Here is a 19,688-nt window from a genome sequence, read left to right as displayed (position 1 = left end):
TCTGTGCTACTGGTGGTATATTTAGAAAGTGATCTCCGGTGCCAATGCGTTCAAGAGTACTTCCTACTTTCTCTACTATCAGGTTCAGAGTAGCTGGATTTACGTTGAGGTCTTTGATCCACCTGGATTTAAGTTTTGTGCACAGTGACAGATATGGATCTATTTGCAGCCTTCTACACATTGACATCCAGTTATGCCAGCACCATTTGTTGAAGATGCTTTCTTTTTTCCATTGTACATTTTTGGCTTCTTTGTCAAAAATTATATGTTCATAGGTGTGCAGGTTAATGTCAGCGTCTTCAATTCGATTCCATTGGTCCACATGTCGGTTTTTATGCCAGTACCAAGCTGTTTTTATTACAGTAGCTCTGTAGTAGAGCTTGAGGTTGGGGATCGCCATGCCTCCAGAGGTTGTTTTATTGTACAGGATTCTTTTGGCTCTCCTGGATTTTTTGTTTTTCCATATGAAGTTGAGTATTATTCTTTCCAGATCTGTGAAGAATTGTGTTGGTAATTTGATGGGAATTGTGTTGAATCTGTAGATTGCTTTTGGTAAGATCGCCATTTTTATTATGTTAATCCTGCCTATCCATGAGCATGGGAGATCTTTCCATTTTCTGACATCTTCTTCAGTTTTTTTTTTTTCAGGGACTTAAAGTTCTTGTCATATAGGTCCTTCACATGCTTAGTTGGTATAACCCTGAGGTATTTTATATTCTCGGGAAGTGGCTGGGGTCTCCAGCAGATGGATGTGTGGGCAGGTTGTGGAGACTGCAGTGTGTGCCTGCAGTCTTGAAAAAGGGGAGCCTCCCCACAGGGCCCGCCAATTGGCAGGAACCTGGGGCCTAGTTGTTCATGTCCTCCCGGGGTGGCCTGTGTCCAGCGGTGGGACCCAGGGGCAGTTGCCTCTCTGGCTATAACCCCAGGCACTCACCTCTGGTCCAGATGGGAGTTCCAGGGTGGACCCAGTCCCTCCTCTTTCTCAACAACTGGACTCATGGAGCTCCACCTGGGGCCTGGCCGAGGATGATCTCTGCATTCACTTCCATCAGTTATTGGATGAGAGTTCCAATACCACCATTAGGGTGTTTGGCCATCTGATCACCAGACCAGTTCAGATCAGGATTTTTCTTGACCATTGGCAGCAATCTACAGAGGATTTCTGGGGACCTCTCCAGCACTCTGCCTATTCCTGTTCTCATGTGGTCATCATTTATTATGGTCTGTTATGATTTGTTCTCCCTTTCTGTTCTTGATCCAGCTGGGATCTCCTGCTCTCCTAAGCTTTCTTTCCCTCAAACCATGCCATTCATTACTCCCACTGTCGTCCAGGTTGTTCATGCGGATCTCATCCATTTCTCTGTCATTGGGCAATCCCTGTGTCTTTCCTAGGGTCCTGTTTTCTAGATAGCCTCCCTGGAGATGTGTAGCAGTCTAGTCATCTTTGTTTTATATCTAGTATCCTCCTATGAGTGAGTACATACCATGTTTGTCCTTCTGAGTCTGGGTTACCTCACTCAGGATGATTTCTTCTAGATCCATCCATTTGCCTGCAAACCTCATGATGTCATAGTTTTCCTCTGTGGAGTAGTCCTCCATTGTGTATATGTACCATATTTTCTTTATCCATTCTTCAGTTGAAGGGCATCTAGGTTGTTTCCAGGTTCTGGGTATTACAAACAATGCTGATAAGAACATGGCTGAACAAATGTGCCATATTGATTTCCAAAGATCAAAAACACAGAAGACAGCTTATGCTGGAGAGGATGTGGAGCAAGGGGAACTCTCCTCCACTGCTGGTGGGAATGCAAGTTTGTACAGACAAAGGGTTTCTTACAGGTGACAGTTTTATAATTGTGGAGCTCCTGGGAGCAGATCTGACTTTTGAAACTGCAAGTGAGTCACTGAATTCGAGTGTGGAAGAAGTAATCCTCTGGCTCCATATACAGATGTTGACCAACCTGGGCTTTCACAAACTCAGTAGACAGAGAAACAGGGCAGATGATTTCATTACTCTCTGCCAAATATCAACTCATTCTGAGCCTACCCTGGCACAGAAAGAGAAATCTATATACACACTGGAAACTAGGTGAGACTTTGTTTAGGCCACAGTGCCAAGTTACTACTAGATTTATTGGTTCTCCTTGTCCATTTTAGTACTTGGAAGGAACTTGGGGCCAGTTATGCCTTATACACCTTTGTCCTGAGCAGGTTTGTTCATTGCCACCAGATGGGTAGATTATCCTGTCTCCTTTTACTGGCATTTATGCAGGTAGATAATAGTTTCCTATCAGCCTTTTTCAATATAAGCTATCCTTATTTCACAGTGTACTTTGGGCCTTTCTTTCATCTCCCAGATAACTAAACATTCCCTGTCTTAAAAGCATTCTGTCAGCCAAGGACCAGTCTTGGGATGGACAAATTGACAGCTGACTCTCTTCACTCAGCTGGCCTGTAGTTGTTGTAGAAGATGGATGGAGTTTCAGACCTGGGATGTAACTCAGTGGTAGAATAGTTACAATGTCCTAGGTTTAATTTAGCAATAGGGGCTAGATGGGAAGAAAAATTATGAAGCCAATTACATACAGCAGTGTGTCCAACATCAAACAAGGAAGCTCCATTCAGGCTTTTTATTTCTCTAAACTCTTGCCTCCCCACAGCTCCTTCTATGGAATGCATTGTTAAATGTATTTCACTAAAGCAATCATTCATTCTTGGGATGAAAAAGAATCACTCTATATCAATAAACACTGATATACACATATTGAGAACATACATACATAGTTTCTTCAATTCCATGGTTGAGGAGATTGGCAGGCAAGATGGCTCAGTGGATAAAGGTACTTGATGACAAGCTTACAGTTCTGATTTCTTCCCTGGTACCCACATGGTAGAAGGAGACAGGAAACATTCCAGAAACTTTCGTCTTATCTTTATGTGTGTGTGTGCATGTGCACTCAAACATCTACAATACTATTTTGAAAATGACTCAGAAGACCATGGTGAAAACATGTGTCTGCAGACCTATCAGTGATGTCTTGTCATGTCTTGCTAGTAAACACTGAAAGGGTGGATGGACTACTTTATACCCTGAAACCTGTCAATGTTGCTGTTCTCAGGGAGTCTGTGATTTGCATTATCACCATGGAGAACATCAAGAGTTCCATGTATTACATGCTGCAGTTCCCAGGGTAAGGAAAAGCCTCTTCTCCTGGAGAGACAGCCAGGAATCAGGTATCACAATTGAGAGCAAGGACCACACCCACTCCTGTCCACATTGCTAAATGATTGGCCACATTTTTGTGCCAGCCCTCACAATGGAGCTCAGTCCATTAGGTTTCCTTCTGTTCTTTCATCCAATAGATAGTAAATGGTCTACAATTCCCCCAAGATGCCTTTTTCTCTGACACAGACAGCACATAAGCACTCCTACTTTAAGTGTATTCCTGGTGGTCACTGCTGATAACAGTGTCCAGGGCATGGTGTCCATAGTTCGTGCAGATACCCAACCCACCCAGATTCTCCTGATGTGACCTTCTTGACACATAGTTCAGTGTACCATTCCCGACCTTGGCTCCTTGCCCCTTCACAGCTCAATTTAAAGGCCCTTTGTAGGATATAAGGAATCTTCTGGTTGGGAACAGGCCCTAGCCAGGTGTCCTTGCTTCATCCATACATCAGCTGCCATGGCATCTCCATACTTCTTCACCTGATGAACTCATGGAAATATAGTATTTGTCCATTGGAGTGTTTTGGACTTCTGTTATTTTACTATTGTTCCCAAGAAGCTTAGAAACCAAGAAAGCTAGCCTCAAAGCATCACTTGAAAATCAGGTTAAGTGAATGTGGCCATCTGGAATGTGTAACTGAGCTGAGACCTTTGTGACTCCCAATCTCCTCTAAAAGGTCTTCTATATCTCTCTGGATAAGTGTTTTTATGGTTTAGTTCTGAGTGTCTCCTAGAAACAGTTTCCTGCATCAAAGTCAGGCATGTCCATGTGACCTGTTGAAGCCTCACTGGAGCTTAGAGCCTACTTTAGATGGCCTGGAAGACACCCAGCTGCTCCTGGTCACCTGCACTGCCTTATGCTGTCATGTACACTCTATGTCATGTGAGCAGTCTATCCCACCACCAGGAACCAAAGAACACACAGGACTTGTATGTCCAGGCAGACACCAGCTGCAAAGTAGAAGGGACCTGAAAATGTGGGCATTTGCCCAGGCTGCCAAAAGTCAGCTTGAGGAAGACTAAATTCCCTGACAATAGAAAATGGACTGTGAAGAGGCAGGCAGAAGACTGAACTAATTCTTTAATCATTTCTCAGGCATCCAACAATTATTTCCCATTGCCAGGATCTCTTGGCATCTGGGGTCTATGCAACACAGGAGAGCAATGTAAGTCACAGTCCTGTAGGTTTTGCTCCTGAGTCAATGTACCTTTTGTGTTGAATGTGTTCAGTGTGGTTGGCCCAGGGCCATGAAGAAATGGCCATGGCCATAGCTCCCTTCCTCTGGAAAACAGTCTGTGGCCTGTTTTTCTTGCCTTACCTGCCTACATGGAATGATTGTGTTCCTCTTTCTCCCCGGAGAGTGGGCTCAAAAAGTAGGGATTTGATCCTACTTTCTTGTGCTATGTACCCCAGGTTCTCTTCTGGAAAGGTCCATGTGGTCTAGTTATCTCAGTCTCTCTAAGAAACAATAATCTAAACAGTTGTGGTGACACATGCCTAGTATTAGTATTAGTATTAGTATTAGTATTAGTATTAGTATTAGTATTAGTATTACTATATTTGTGTTTTAATTTTACACATCAGCCATGGGTTCCCCTGTCCTCCCACCTCCTGCGCCCCCCCCCACCTTCCCCCCATCCATTCCACTGCCCTTCCCTCCATTCCCATCTCTTCAAGGGCCAAGACTCCCCTGGGGATTCATTTAAACCTGACAGATTCAGTACAGGCAGGTCCAGTCCCTTCTCTCCAGGCTGAGCAAAGTGTCCCTGGTTGACACATGCCTTTAATACCAGGGGAGAGAAAAGCAGGTGATCTCTATGAGCTTGAAGACAGCCTGGTTGGTGTACATAGAGAGGTTCAGGGAGCCAAGTCAAAGGCTTGAGTGATTAAAAAGGTATATGTGCAAAAGGAAAAACAAAACCAAGTTATCAAAATATTAAAGCCATGTTTTCTAAAACAAATACATTCTTCAGACTTCGCCTAGTTGAATTTCTAAGCTCTGAGTTCCTGCTGCTAAGGAGCTCAGTGTTTCCATGGGTTTTTGGAGCAGACATGGAGTATGTTTTTCTTCCATGCTGACATGGTTTTATTCTCTAGCTCATGCTAGCTCTTCAACTCTAGGTCCTTCTTCCTGTCTTCCCAGTGCAAGGATTGTACAATTGTACCAACCACACCTAGTTCCAAATCAATAGTTGCTGAACTGATACTTTTTTATAACAAAGGGACAGGATTCATGGAGGCAGAAGGTTTGCCTAAGACCAAAGCAAACCTATTCCACACTGCAAGGCTCTACCATAAACTGAGATTTGTAGTTTAGGGCTGCATTATCTCTGCATCCACCAGGCTGACCTTCAGAGCATCAGTGATGTGAAAATGCACATTTCTTCATAATCTCCTGCTAAATTAGCTATCTTTAGTCATAACAAAGGATCCAGTCCATTAAGTAATCATGACTCAGGTTTTCCACACTCATGGACATGTCTTCCATGACATCAAGAGAGAGCACAGAGTTTGTGTGTGTGTGTGTGCACAGCTGTTTTCAGGAACACATATCATACCATAGCATGGAGAAGTGGAATGGAACAGGGGCCAACACCAAATCATTCTCCTTGTGACCTATTGTAAATGAGAGTTGTGTTTGCACTCCCACCAGCAGTGAAGGATTGTTTGCTTTCTTCCCAATCCTTTAAAGATTAACCATTTTCTGCCTCTTGGACTTTTTTTCCACCACATTTTCTACCAGACATAACACATTTTTTAAAATTCATATCTTCAATTATAGAGATATACTCGATTCTTTTCTCTTTTTTTCTTTTTTTTTTTTTTTTTTTGAGCAGAGCATGAAACTCAGGGCCTTGCCCTTGCTAGGCAAGCGCTCTACCACTGAGCTAAATCGCCAGCCTTCACTGGATTCTTTGTAATTGGGTTTCTAGGTGAATTCTCCTACCCAAGAAAACACAGAATGGTATTTCATCCTATTTTAGCCATCTGTGGCTTAAATAGGTCACTGAACATCATCATGACCATGAGATCTACAGGTGGATCAAATGAGATTTTTGGTTATGATCACTCCATCCTTTCACTCTCTAAGTCATTTGCTCATGAATATCAGTGAAGAGGAGAATACGATTGTGATGACTGTTCTTGGTTGTCAGTGTGACTACATAGAGGGTTAAGTAACACCCAAATTCAAGGACACACCTGTGGGCCATTTCCGTTTCATTTGAAGTGGGAAGATTTATTTCTAGACTGGATCTTTGAGACAGGAAGTCACACCTTTAATTCACATCTTTAACTCAGGTGAAATCTGAACCACACCTGATAGAAGTCTATAGAAAGACATGGAAGAAGGAAGCTTTTCCTCTTTCTCTGCTTGCTCTTGCTTGTGAGCACATCCATTTCTTCACTGGTGATACAGCCTACTTCTTTAAGATTCCAGCATAGACTGCAGACAGGTGAGACATCCAGTCTTGTGGAGTGAGCAAGTTCTGGATTCTTAGACTTTCCATTGTAGCCATCCATTGTTGGATTAGCAAGAGCACCACCTTTCAGCCATTCTAACAAATCCCTTTTCAATATATAGAGAGATTCATTTTATAACTTCTGTTACTCTAGAGTCCTCACTTACACCAGGAAGGTAGAGAGGACATGCTACAACAGTTTGTGTCTCATAAGAGTCTCAGCTCACTTACAAATTCCCAATGGCTACCAGGGAATTGACCAACTCCTTATGGGTAAAGTAGTGAAAAGTTTCTAATGCAGCAGATAAAAATCTCTTGCTTTAGAAGGAGGAGGAGCTGAATGACTTCCCCTGTGTCACAGCAGAGTCTCCTGGAAAGGTGGAGAGTTGGGATGGTGACTCCCCAGTAGTCTCTGTAGGTTGATAAAAACAAATAAACTTGTATTCTTGAATGGCATAGGACTAATGGCTGAGTTCCAAGAAGAAGCCTGAGGAAAAGAAAATGTTAGGGACCCAGTGAAGCTTCCAAAGAGGATGGCAGCTATTTTCAAAATGGGGTCTTGAGCTCTGTCTCTGTCCTCAAACACTCTGGCTAATCATATGCCTCACTCACTATTGCATCCCAATGGCCCTGGCAGGCAGGAGCTAGCCCACCCATGTAGAATTGGAGGACAGTGTCAGCTCATATCTGACGTGATGCAAGTAAGTCCTATTGTTCCTAGAATTTAGGAGCTCCAAGTCCTTATCACATGTGCCCAGGACCAAAGCATCTGAAGATCTGCTGTGTGGTCCGGGGAGATTTGATTCCTTCCTATTGGCATGAATGGAAACTATAGGAATCCACTGTGATGAAGTGCAGCAACAGCCTACCCAGAGAGGGACAGCTCAGTGGTTCATCTGTATCTCCTTCCCCTCTTTGCCTCTAAGAATGAAATGACAGAGTTCCCAGAAAAGCAGCTGCAGCCTTGCTCTCCTAAAGTCACCATCAGTGACTGTTGATTCTGGGTTTGCTCTTTAGAAAGCCAGAGAAGCTAGACAGTCCCACTGCTACCTAGAAACTCCCAGAGGCTGAGCTCAACTACTAATAATCCCAGCTCAAGTTCACCTCCTCCAGGAAGCTTCATTTCCCCTGCTCAGAGTTCACTGTGCCTTCCCCAGAACCATTCATTTCTCCATGTTTTACATGGAGACCAAAATCCAGCTTCCTTCTGCCTGTCTCTTGTCTCTCCATGTTCTCCATTCTCTCTCCCAGGCAGCCTGCTCAGTCTAGCAAACATGACTATGGGAAGTGAAGGAATAACCCACAGGCATTGATGTTGCCACAACACAGGTGTCATCATAGAGAATGTCAAGGACTCTCTAGGATAGAAGAGAATCTCCATAGAAGGGAAGGTTAGGGTCACCTGCAGCAACCCTCACTTTTCTACTAACTAGCTCTTCTTCAGTTCACCAGAAGCCATGTTGCCCTTCCCAGGAGCCTTTCAGATACACAAGGGAAGACCTTCAATACCTCATCCTTACTAAAGCCAGAGATTGCTGGGCAGTGGTGGTGAACGCCTTTAATCCCAGCACTCAGGAGGCACAGACAGGCATATCTTTTTGAGTTTGAGACCAGCCTGGTCTACAGAGTGAGATCCAGGAAACCCTGTCTCAAAAAACCAAAAAAAAAGCCAGAGATCTCTTTCTGTTTCATTAGACTATTTTCTCTACTTCATGAAGTATGGGAAGTTGAAGACTCACTTCAAAACACATCCCAGGAAATTCTTGAGATCCTCATCAACAACATGAGGACTAAAGGTTGCTAGGCAATTAGGTCAGGAAGGTGGGGAGAAAAGATTAGTCCACAGATGTGAACAAGTACATTGTGAAGGATTCACAGGGCTATTACAGTATGTGGGTGTGGTGGGAGGTTGTGGGTCTCCTGTCAGAACTTAGAAAAGTCGCATAGTTAATGAGAAAAAATCACCCTGATTCATGAGCACCATACATTCCTGCACTCATGATATTAGCAAATGTGTGATTAATTATTGACAAGTCAGGCTGCAGATGCTAAGAACTGGGCCTCTCCAGGTGAGCCCTCAGACACAAGAGCAAACACTCCTAGTGATGGTCGATTCATGCACTAGAGATTGAGTAAAGATGAATGGCTAGGGAGAAGCCAGACACAGATATGTAAGGGCATTTTGAGAATAGCAAATGAGTCACAGTCAGGGGGTAGTATGTAGAGTGTCACTGCTATGTTGCATCACCTAGAGCTAAACAAAGACTAATTCCTTGATATGGAGCCCCCTTTACAATGCACATGCCCTTAGGCAGGAAAGGGGCACAATTGCTTCATGTCACTCATTTGTTCTGGGGTCCAGGAGGGTATAAATGGTGTGAGGGGGAAGAAATGGGGTGAGAGGAGGGATGAGAGGGGGGGATCTGTGGATGATTTGTAAATGAAAAATTTTTTTAAAAAAATTTAAAAAGAACCAAACATTACTGGCAAAAAATAAAATAAAATAAAGTACAGTGCTCTTAATGATCACCATTACTGTACAATGGAATCATGTTAGCTTCTTTCCCTAACACATGAGGCAGGTACGGGAAGAACAGGATAGATTGGCTCTCACCTGAGGAAAGGGCAGCTAGGACTTAAGTCCTTACAATGATTGTGGAAGCCAAGGCCCCTAAGATGTCCAAAATTTGACAAGTTCCACTCATGGAGGGCCTTCAGTAGGACACAGCTCTGAGGATTAGCAAGTACGTTAGCAGTCATGTACTCTACAAGGATGAGCATCCTGGGTCCTCTATCAGGGAACATCCTCTGGCCTCTGTGTCTAATAGAAGGAGGCCACAGAGGGAGGGTTTGGAAGCTAGAAGAACACCCTCCCCACAGTGTGAGCAGGACCTCTCCCTTCACCTTGATGAGGCCTGCTGCTGTGCAGAGCCTGGCTATAGGAGCCAGGCCTGGATGCAGCAGTGTATTCTGAAAACCACAGAGCTGAGGGAATGGCAGGCAGGGTTTGAACCAACACAACATGTTTTGTGGGGTGAACCTGAGAGTGGGAGGTTGCAGCAGGGCTGGGGGTCCCATGAGATAAGGCGTGACTGCCTATTTTGTGAAGTGCTCCTTTCTGTCATCACACTGACCCATGCCCGCTCTCACAGAATGTCACACACAGACCTGCACCCAAAGCGCATAGGAACATATCTGTGCAATCATCCTCCAGGAAACTTGTCACAGTCCAGACAGGACACAATTCTCATTTAAAATAGGTCACAAGCAGAATCATTTGGTGTTGGCCCCTGCTCCATTCTACTGCTCCTTGCTATAGTGTGATATGTGTTCCTGGAAGCAGCTGTGTACACAACACACACACACACACACACACACAAACTCTGTGCTCTCTCTTGATGTCATGGAAGACATGTCCATGAGTGTGGAAAGCCTGAGTCATGATTACTTAATGGACTGGATCCTTTGTTATGACTCAAGATAGCTTATTTATTAGGAGATAATGAAGAAATGTGCATTTTCACATCACTGATGCTCTGAAGGTCAGCCTGGTGGATGCAGAGATAATGCAGCCCTAAACTACAAATCTCAGTTTGTGGTAGAGCCTTGCAGGTTTGCTTTGGTCTTAGGCAATCCTTCTGCCTCCATGAAATCTGTCCCTTTGTTATAAAAAAAAAAGTATCAGGTCAGAAACTATTGATTTGGAACTAGGTGTGGTTGGTACAATTGTACAATCCTTGCACTGGGAAGACTGAGGAAGAAGGACCTAGAGTTGAAGAGCTAGCCTGGGCTAGAGAATAAACCATGTCAGCATGGAAGAAAAACACACTCCATGTCTCCTCCAAAAACCCATGGAAACACTGAGCTCCTTAGCAGCAGGAACTCAGAGCTTAGAAATTCAACTAGGTGAAATCTGAAGAATGTATTTGTTTTAGAAAACATTGCTTTAATATTTTGAAGCTTGAAATATTTGATTTTCCTTTTGCACATATACCTTTTTAGTCACTTAACCCTTTGACTTGGCTGCCCTGAACCTCTCTATGAATACCAGGCTGTCTTCAAGCTCATAGAGATCACCTGCTTTTCTCTTTCCTGGTATTAAAGGCATGTGTCACCACAGTTGTTTAGATTATTGTTTCTTGGAGAGATTGAGAGAACTAGACCACATGGACCTTTCCAGAACAGATCAAATCCCTACTTTTTGTGATCTCACTCTCCAGCGAGAAGAAGGAACACAATCATTCCATGTAGGCAGGTAAGGCAAGGAAAATGGGCCCACAGACCATTTTCTAGAGGAAGGGAGCTATGGCCATGGCCATTTCTTCATGGCCCTGGGCCAACCACACTGAACACATTCAACACAAAAGGTACATTGACTCAGGAGCAAAACCTACAGGACTGTGACTTACATTGCTCTCCTGTGATGCATAGACCCCAGATGCCAAGAGATCCTGGCAATGGGAAATAATTGTTGGATGCCTGAGAAATGATTAAAGAATTAGTTCAGTCTTCTGCCTGCCTCTTCACAGTCCATTTTCTATTGTCAGGGAATTTAGTCTTCCTCAAGCTGACTTTTGGCAGCCTGGGCAAATGCCCACATTTTCAGGTCCCTTCTACTTTGCAGCTGGTGTCTGCCTGGACATAAAAAAAGTCCTGTGTGTTCTTTGGCTCCAGGTGGTGGGATAGACTGCTCACATGGCATAGGAGTGTACATGACAGCATAAGGCAGTGCAGGTGACCAGGAGCAGCTGGGTGTCTTCCAGGCCATCTAAAGTAGGCTCTAAGCTCCAGTGAGGCTTCAACAGGCCACATGGATACGCCTGACTTTGATGCAGGAAACTGTTTCTAGGAGACACTCAGAACTAAACCATAAAAACGCTTATCCAGAGAGATACAGAAGACCTATTAGAGGAGATTGGGAGTCACAAAGGTCTCAGCTCAGTTACACATTCCAGATGGCCACATTCACTTAACCTGATTTTCAGGTGATGCTTTGAGGCCAGCTTTCTTGGTTTCTAAGCTTCCTGGGAACAATAGTAAAATAACAGAAGTCCAAAACACTCCAATGGACAAATACTATATTTCCATGAGTTCATCGGGTGAAGAAGTATGGAGATGCCATGGCAGCTCATGTATGGATGAAACAAGGACACCTGGCCAGGGCCTGTTCCCGTCCTGAAGGTGGTGCTGACACTATTTATGAAATACAAACACTCCTTATGTCCCACAAAGGGCCTTTATATTGAGCTGTGGAGGGGCAAGGAGCCAAGGTCACAAATGGCACACTGTGTCAAGAAGGTCACATCAGGAGAATCTGGGTGGGTTGGATATCTGCACGAACTATGGACACCATGCCCTGGACACTGTTTTCAGCAGTGACCACCAGGAATACACTTAAAGTAGCAGTGCTTGTGTGCTGACTGTGTCAGAGAGAAAGGCATCTTGGGGGAACTGCAGCCCATTTACAATCAATTTGATGAAAGAACAGAAGGAAACCTAATGGACTGAGATCCATTGTGAGGGCTGGCACAAAAATGTGGCCAGTCCTTTAGCAATATGGACAGGAGTGAGTGTGGTCCTTGCTCTCAACTGTGATACCTAACTCCTGGCTGTCTCTCCAGGAGAAGAGGCTTTTCCTTACTCTGGGAACTGCAACATGTAATACATGGAACACTTGCTGTGCTTCATGGTGATAATGCAAACCACAGTCTCCCTGAGAACAGCCATATTGACAGGTTTCAGGGTATAAAGTTGTCTACCCTTTCAGTGTTTACTAGCAAGACACAACATCACTGATAGGTCTGCAGACACATGTTTTCACCATGGTCTTCTGAGTCATTCTCAAAATAGTATTGTATGTGTTTGAGTGCACATGCACACACATATAAAGATCAAAGGACAGTTTCTGGAATGTTTCCTGTCTCCTTCTACCATGTGGATACCAGGGAAGAAATCAGAAATGTATGCTTGTCATCAAGTACCTTTACCCACTAAGCCATCTTGCCTGCCAATCTCCTCAACCATGGAATTGAAGAAGCTATGTATGTATGTTCTCAATATGTATATATCAGTGTTGACTCATATAGAGTCAATTCTTTTTCATCCCAAGAATGAATGATTGCTTTAGTGAAATACATTCAACAATGCACTCCATAGAGGGAGCTGTGGGGAGGCAAGAGTTTAACGAAATAAAAACATGGAATGGAACTTCTTTGTTTGTTTTTGGACACAACTCTGGATGTAATTGGCTTCTTAATTTTTCTTCCCATCTAGCCCCTATTGCTAAATTAAACCTAGGACATTGTAACTATTCTACCACTGAGTTACATCCCAGGTCTGAAACTCCATCCATCTTCTACAACTACAGGCCAGCTGGATGAAGAGAGTCAGCTGTCAATTTGTCCATCCCAAGACTGGTCCTTGGCTGACAGAATGCTTTTAAGACTGGGAATGTTTAGTTATCTGGGAGATGAAAGAAAGGCCCAAAGTATACTGTGAAATAAGGACAGCTTATATGAAAAAGGCTGATAGGAAACTATTATCTACCTGCATAAATGCCAGTAAAAGGAGACAGGGTAATCTACCTATCGGGAGGCATTTACCAAACCCGCTCAGGAAAAAGTGTATAAGGCATAACTGGCCCCAAGTTCCTTCCAGGTACGAAAATGGACAAGGAGAACCAATAAATCTAGTGGTAACTTGGCACTGTGATCTAAACAAAGTCTCACCTAGTTTCCAGTGTGTCTATAGATTTCTCTTTCTGTGTCAGGATAGGCTCAGAAAGAGGTGACTTTTAGTAGAGAGTAATGAAATCATCTGCCCTGTCTCTCTGTCTGCTGAGCTTGTGAAGAAAGCCCAGGTTGGTCAGCATCTGTCTAGGGAGCCAGAGGATTACTTCCTCCACACTTGAACTTCTGACTCATCTCTAGTCTCAGAAGTCATATCTGCTCCCAGGAGCTCTACAATTATAAAACAGTTACCTCTAAGAAACACTTCGTCAATATACTCTGAAATCTGCCATGACCAAGGGCAACTTCAACTGTCTCTCTCATGTCCCAGGCTTGCATGGGCATGCTCTCCACCAGCAGCTTGTGTCTTCTGCTGCAGCCTCCATGCACTGTGCCTGCCCAGGAGCTTTCTCCCAACACTGATTAGCTGGAGATCTTTCTTAATATCAAGGATTCCTTGCCCCACACTCAGGCCCTAGGAGGCTCATCTTAACTCTGTATTTCATCAGATGTGCCTAATATACATTGTCATTCTAGATCCGAGGTGGCAGATCTTCTCTACCCCTGACATTCAGTAACACTGGAGCATGATCCTGAACCCACATGGATCAGTGGACACACCAGAGCCCTGCAAAGTGTGCCAGGCCGCCTCAGACAATTAGCATGCCTACCTCATGTACCTGTCCTTACACGTCTCCAGAGACTTATTGCCTCCATCTGTGTCTGTGAGTTCTGGGGTTACAGGAGTGTGACACCACAGATGACTAAAGGAACAGGTCTAAAGTGTAAAGAGTTGGAAATCACTTTTTTATTCATAAAAATACATTTATCCCAAAAAGGGGTTTTAAAATGGCAGTCAATGTAAACTGCAAATAACTTTAGCAAATTATGAAAAACAATAGCAAGAAAAATAACATCAAAATAACTAAATCAAAACCAAAACAACCAAAATTAAAAACCTAAACAAAAAATAAAAAAATGAGCTATACAGCATTGTCTCCCTGCAGACTGAGCAGCACAGACCTAGAGAGTGTAGTTGGCTTTGGACAGGTTGTAGCAAGGCAGACTCCAATTGCAATAGCCTTTACAATATGGGCATAGCCATGCCTCTTTGGGGCTTTATATGTCATGTTCTCACCAGGCTGAGGGTAAAACATGTTATAAGCTTTTGTTCAAAGTCTTTGGAATTCACTTGAGTCATCTTCACTAAAGTATCCTTGATGCTCCATCAGAACAAGCACTAATTTACACTCCCAGACTCCTCCTGGGTGCCCAACAGCTCTGGATATACTTCAGCACTTCTTCAAAGCCCTCTCCTGTTCATCCTTAGCAAGAGTGGAATCCCAAATACCTCCATGTGCAAACACACCTTAAAGGTCTACCTGGGCCAAGGCTTTTCTTCAGTTTCAATCTCTCCATCCCAAAGAGATAAATCTTCTGAAAGTTCATCTTCCTAATGTGCATCAATACTTTTGTAGCATACAGTTTCAAGCAGCCTGAATCTCCCTGGTGCTTTGTTCCTGAACCCCACAGCTTTTTCTGATTCTTCTAATGCATCTTGTTCATTATCATGCATGTCTGGATATAGTGTTCCTTCCTCAGCTCTGAACTCCATGCTGATCCCCATCCAGTTAATGTTTTGTCCATTCACAAGTCTCTGCTTTTTTTTTTTTTCATAGTAGCGCCTGTTCCATGTTTTGGAAACACACACCTTCAAAGATAACATCAGGTCCTCTATTTATGAAACATGCTTATTTTGCATGCCTCCTCCCTTCCAAATTTCACTATTTGCAGTCATTGTTGGGATTAAGATAAGTTGTCTAGTTGTTCTGCTGTCACATGATGCACAGGTGATTCCCATACATCTTTCCTTTATAATCAGAAGATCTCATCCTAAAGCAGGGGCTGGAAGTCCACCTCTCTGCACTCAATATAGGGTGCCAGGATACTCTGGAAAATTTTGGAATGTCATATTCCATACACATGTTTTTCAGCTGATGTTCATGTCATCCATAAACACCTAACACAGCTCTTGAGCAACACAACATTATCTGAATTTTCTCATCCAAATACTGCTAGGCTCTATCACTGATAAGCCCTTGGCTTATTCATAGGGCACTCTTAGAGATCCTAAGAGATGTTTTCTGATGAATTATTGCCATCTTCTGGCATAATACACACAGACTTAGCTAGCTGATCTGTAAAGAAGTTCTACAGCAGGCTTTTCCAGTGTGAGTATGGCTTGGGAGGCATGAGACCCTGTCTAAACACACAAAACAGAAACATATCCTACCTGCAAGATCTCACCTACCAATCCTTTCTAATGAAAAGAACTTACCCATTCTCCCTACCAGTCTTTTATCTTAGGGAGATAGAGGGGAAGTTGAAGTGATGTTTTATATCTGAGGACCTTGTTCAGGCCTTTTCTTAGGTCCACATAGAGACCAAATGAAAGTGAGTATGACCATGTGAACTACTGGGTAATATCCACTGCTGCTAGCATAGAACTGTGCCTATGACAATCTCTGCATTTCTCTGAGGGATGCTGCATCAGCAGGTAAGTGTCAGGGTCCTATACCAGATATTACTGATCCCTTCAAAGGGCTAGACAGAGGCCATCAGAAACACTCCACTTCCTTTGCCAGAGATCAAATCAAGCTGAGCCATTTTCCAAACCTGGTGGGCTATTTAACCAGAGATGAAACCCCTAAACTCACCTCTCTAAACTCAGTACAGTGTGGAGTTCATCACCCACATCCCTGATGAGTACCTTGGTATACTGCCCAAGGTTCAGATTTGTTATAGGCCTGATGTAGGCAAGCAATGCGTGACTGTCAATAAGAGGTACCCTGTCCAGGATATCTGTCCTTAAGGGACTTTAGAGGAAACACTCCTCTTCTTCCTCAAGACTGATGATGATGTACAGTCTTCACTTGGGAGCCATAGGCTACAGAACCCCTCAAAAGGGACTCCCTTGAATTCAAATAGACAGTGCCTAGCCAAGGACTAGACATCTCATCCCAGACCTCACACCCTAGGTGCTTTTCTAGGAATGCATTGAAGCTGTTTTTCTTGGTTCTACAGCTTCTGGTTTCAAAGTAAAATAACAACAAACACTGCATATATCTCAGCCAGAACAAATAAACAACAGTAATGTATTTACATTAGCCCATCAGTGTACAATCCAGCCTAACTGAGGAGTGGAACCCAGGACTGTGTCCTGACCTCCGTGGGCTAAACCTGGTTCACAGGCAGGTAGACACATCTTGGGAGCTTCTGCAGGGACAGAATGTTGTAGAATGTGCACAGGGGTAAAACGGGAAGCAATTCTGAGGCCCCAAAGTTCGGGTAACAGTTCCCCATCTCAGGACTTCCCTTTGAGGCCTTGCATCTTGTCTGACCCTGGGCACCAATTAAGGTTAAGTTTCTGTCCAGGGGAAACAAAATTTATCCATTCAGCTGGAGTCAGGACAAAGAGCCAAGGTCAGGAATGGGGACTGTTTGGGTGGGAGCTCCACCTCAACCCCTGAAACGCTGGCATCCCTATCTCCAAAGAGATAATAATGTTCTGGTGGAAGATCCACCTCAATTCCCCTCCTCTAACTCTCTCACTACCCCCCCACCCCTGAAAGCCTGCCAAACACAGCTCCTCCTCCAGAGACTCAAGACCACTCCCACAGGGTATATAAGCTGCATTCCAGAAAAGAGACACACGTGATTCTTCAGGTCTCTCTTCCTGGTCTTCTCTCTGAGGGGCCAGAGAATCACCCAGGAACACTTTACCCATTAATCCTGGGCTTTTCTAATTTGGTCTGATTTGGTTTAATTTGGATTGCTGCATCAGAGGGGATGCTTTCCGGGTGCAAAGACTTACCAGGGACATCCAGCCATTATCCATGTCCCGGTGTTTGAAGCTGCACTCTGGCTGGTGCATGAGCTTCTCCCATCTAACCATCCTCACTTTTCTTTTCATTCATCTTGATGTTGTTTTGAAGACAGGGTCTCACTGGGTAGTCTTGACTGGCCTGGAACTTGCTATGTAGAAGAGGCTGACCTTGAACTCATTGATCTCTGCTTAAGCCTCTGTCTACTGAGTCTTGGGATTAAAGACATGCATAACCAGGCCTGGATTTCCTGTCATGTCAACTTCTCTCTCTCTCTCTCTCTCTCTCTCTCTCTCTCTCTCTCTCTCTTTCTCCATCTTCAACCTGTGTATCCCCATTTTCTGTCCTACATACATCTTAAAATGATGATCAGTGCATCACGAGGAGGTAGGACCACAGACTACCCTACTGCTACACCTGGAGGCTCTTCCACTGTCTACCTTCTGTCAATCCTGGACAACATGTAGGCTGTTAGTCAATGTGGTCAAGTACAGCTTCAAGTACTGAAAGGTCTCTACTGGCTCAGGGTCCATATCTTCTTTTTGAAACTCAAAATTGTGTGCACAGAAAGTAGCTCACAGAATGGGGAGAGAGACCTCATGGTACCTTAGTTGGGCTCTGGAGACAAAAGATCCATTTTTTTTTTTTGCAAGACCCAGGCATGTAGATGCTCATGCCTGGTTGACTACCACATACTGGGTCTCTTCAAGGATAGTCGTCTGGGCAGCCTCAATGCCCAGAGTTTTCTCCATTTAGGGAGAGCTAGGAGTGAGTGGAGGCAGTCCCTTCTGGGTACCTCCTATTCTTCTCCTGTCTGACAAGCACAAAGCACACACTGCTCTATTTACCAAAGCAGATTGCTGTGTAATTATTAGGGGAAGAGATCTCAAAGGCCAGGATCAGGAACCTGCTGGGTACTGGTTGAGAGTACAGTTGCAATGGAACCTCATAGGTGTTATTGGATGTGCTCTGGGTGCCTTTCACACCATTGGTGGGCATGACTGCCTGCAGGTTGTCACCTTCCATTAGATGCTTGAACTTCTTCCTGTTCTGTTCATCTACATGGATCACAGCTCTAGACACCTCTGAGATGCACAGGACACACCACCTACATTCAACACAGAATGCTCAAGTTGCTGAAGCAACTATGTTCCTACTGTGAGCCGCAGAAATAGGGCTGAAAAATGGTCTAGAAACTAGTACATGCCATTCTCAGCCCCATTATCACCAGCAGTGTGTGTACTCCAGGAGTGCAGAGGTACTGCTTGGGTTAGGGGACAGACGGTTCAGAGGCCTGTGCCCCAACCTACAGTCAGCCTGAAGAGAGAGCAGAAAGAAGACTGACAGAGAGACTTGCAGTCTTAGAACTAAGTCTAAAAGCTAGCTGAGGGCACAGTAGATAAAAGAGGCAGCCACCAAAACGGACAACCTGAGTTTGATCCTTAGAACCCACAAGGTGGAGAGATGATGTCAACTCCCACAAGCTCACCATGTACTCCCACCCCCAAATAAAGTAATGCACACCAAACTGACCCCATGGGCATATGGTCATGAAGTACTGGGGCTCTATTCTTGGTCTCTAAAGTGCCCTGATTCCTACCCCATTCTTGGCTGTCTATCCATGAAAGGACTCTCAGCCTCACCTTGAGTAGATCCTCTTTCAGAAGCTGCAGTACATAATACATGGAGCTCTTGCTATTTTCCCTGAGTGTGATGCACACCATAGCCTCACCATGAACAGCCACATCTCCAGGCATCACTAGGAACATAGATGTGCAGATGGATTTCCAAACAGCCTTAGTTAGATATGTATTGTTGTGAAGAGACATCATGACCATGGCAACACTTATAAAAGAGAATATTTATTTGGGACTGGCTTACAGTTTAGAGGTTTGGTCTATTATCATCATGGCAGGCAGCATGGCAGCATGCAGGCAGACATGGTACTGGAGAAGGAGCTGAGAGTTCTACATGAGATCTGCAGGCATCAGGACTGACCCACTAGGACTAGCTTGAGCATAAAAGAACCATAGGTGAGTAAGGCAGAGCTGGCCCAGGCTCCTTCCACAGTATGTAAAGATGGACATAGAGATCAAATACCCTAACATCCTGTGATGATAAATGACAAATGTAGAACACACCCACACCAAGTCAAATAGTTTCTAATGATGGCCAAGTCTTGTCTGCATCAGGGACAACTCAGAAGGACGTGACAGTTAATGGGGTGACCAACAACAAAGACCAGCCAGAATCTTTACACTCATTCTCTATACACTTCTTCAGTGTACTCTGAGATATGGCATGGTAAAAGAACAAAGCATTAGCCTCCATTCTCATGTCCCCCCTCACACCCCAGGCCTGCACAGACACTCTCTACCACTAGGC

Source organism: Onychomys torridus, chromosome 9 (assembly GCF_903995425.1).
Source record: "Onychomys torridus chromosome 9, mOncTor1.1, whole genome shotgun sequence".
Lineage (NCBI taxonomy): Eukaryota > Metazoa > Chordata > Mammalia > Rodentia > Cricetidae > Onychomys > Onychomys torridus.
The sequence above is the reverse complement of the archived record's forward strand: the minus strand, read 5'-3'. Positions refer to the sequence as shown.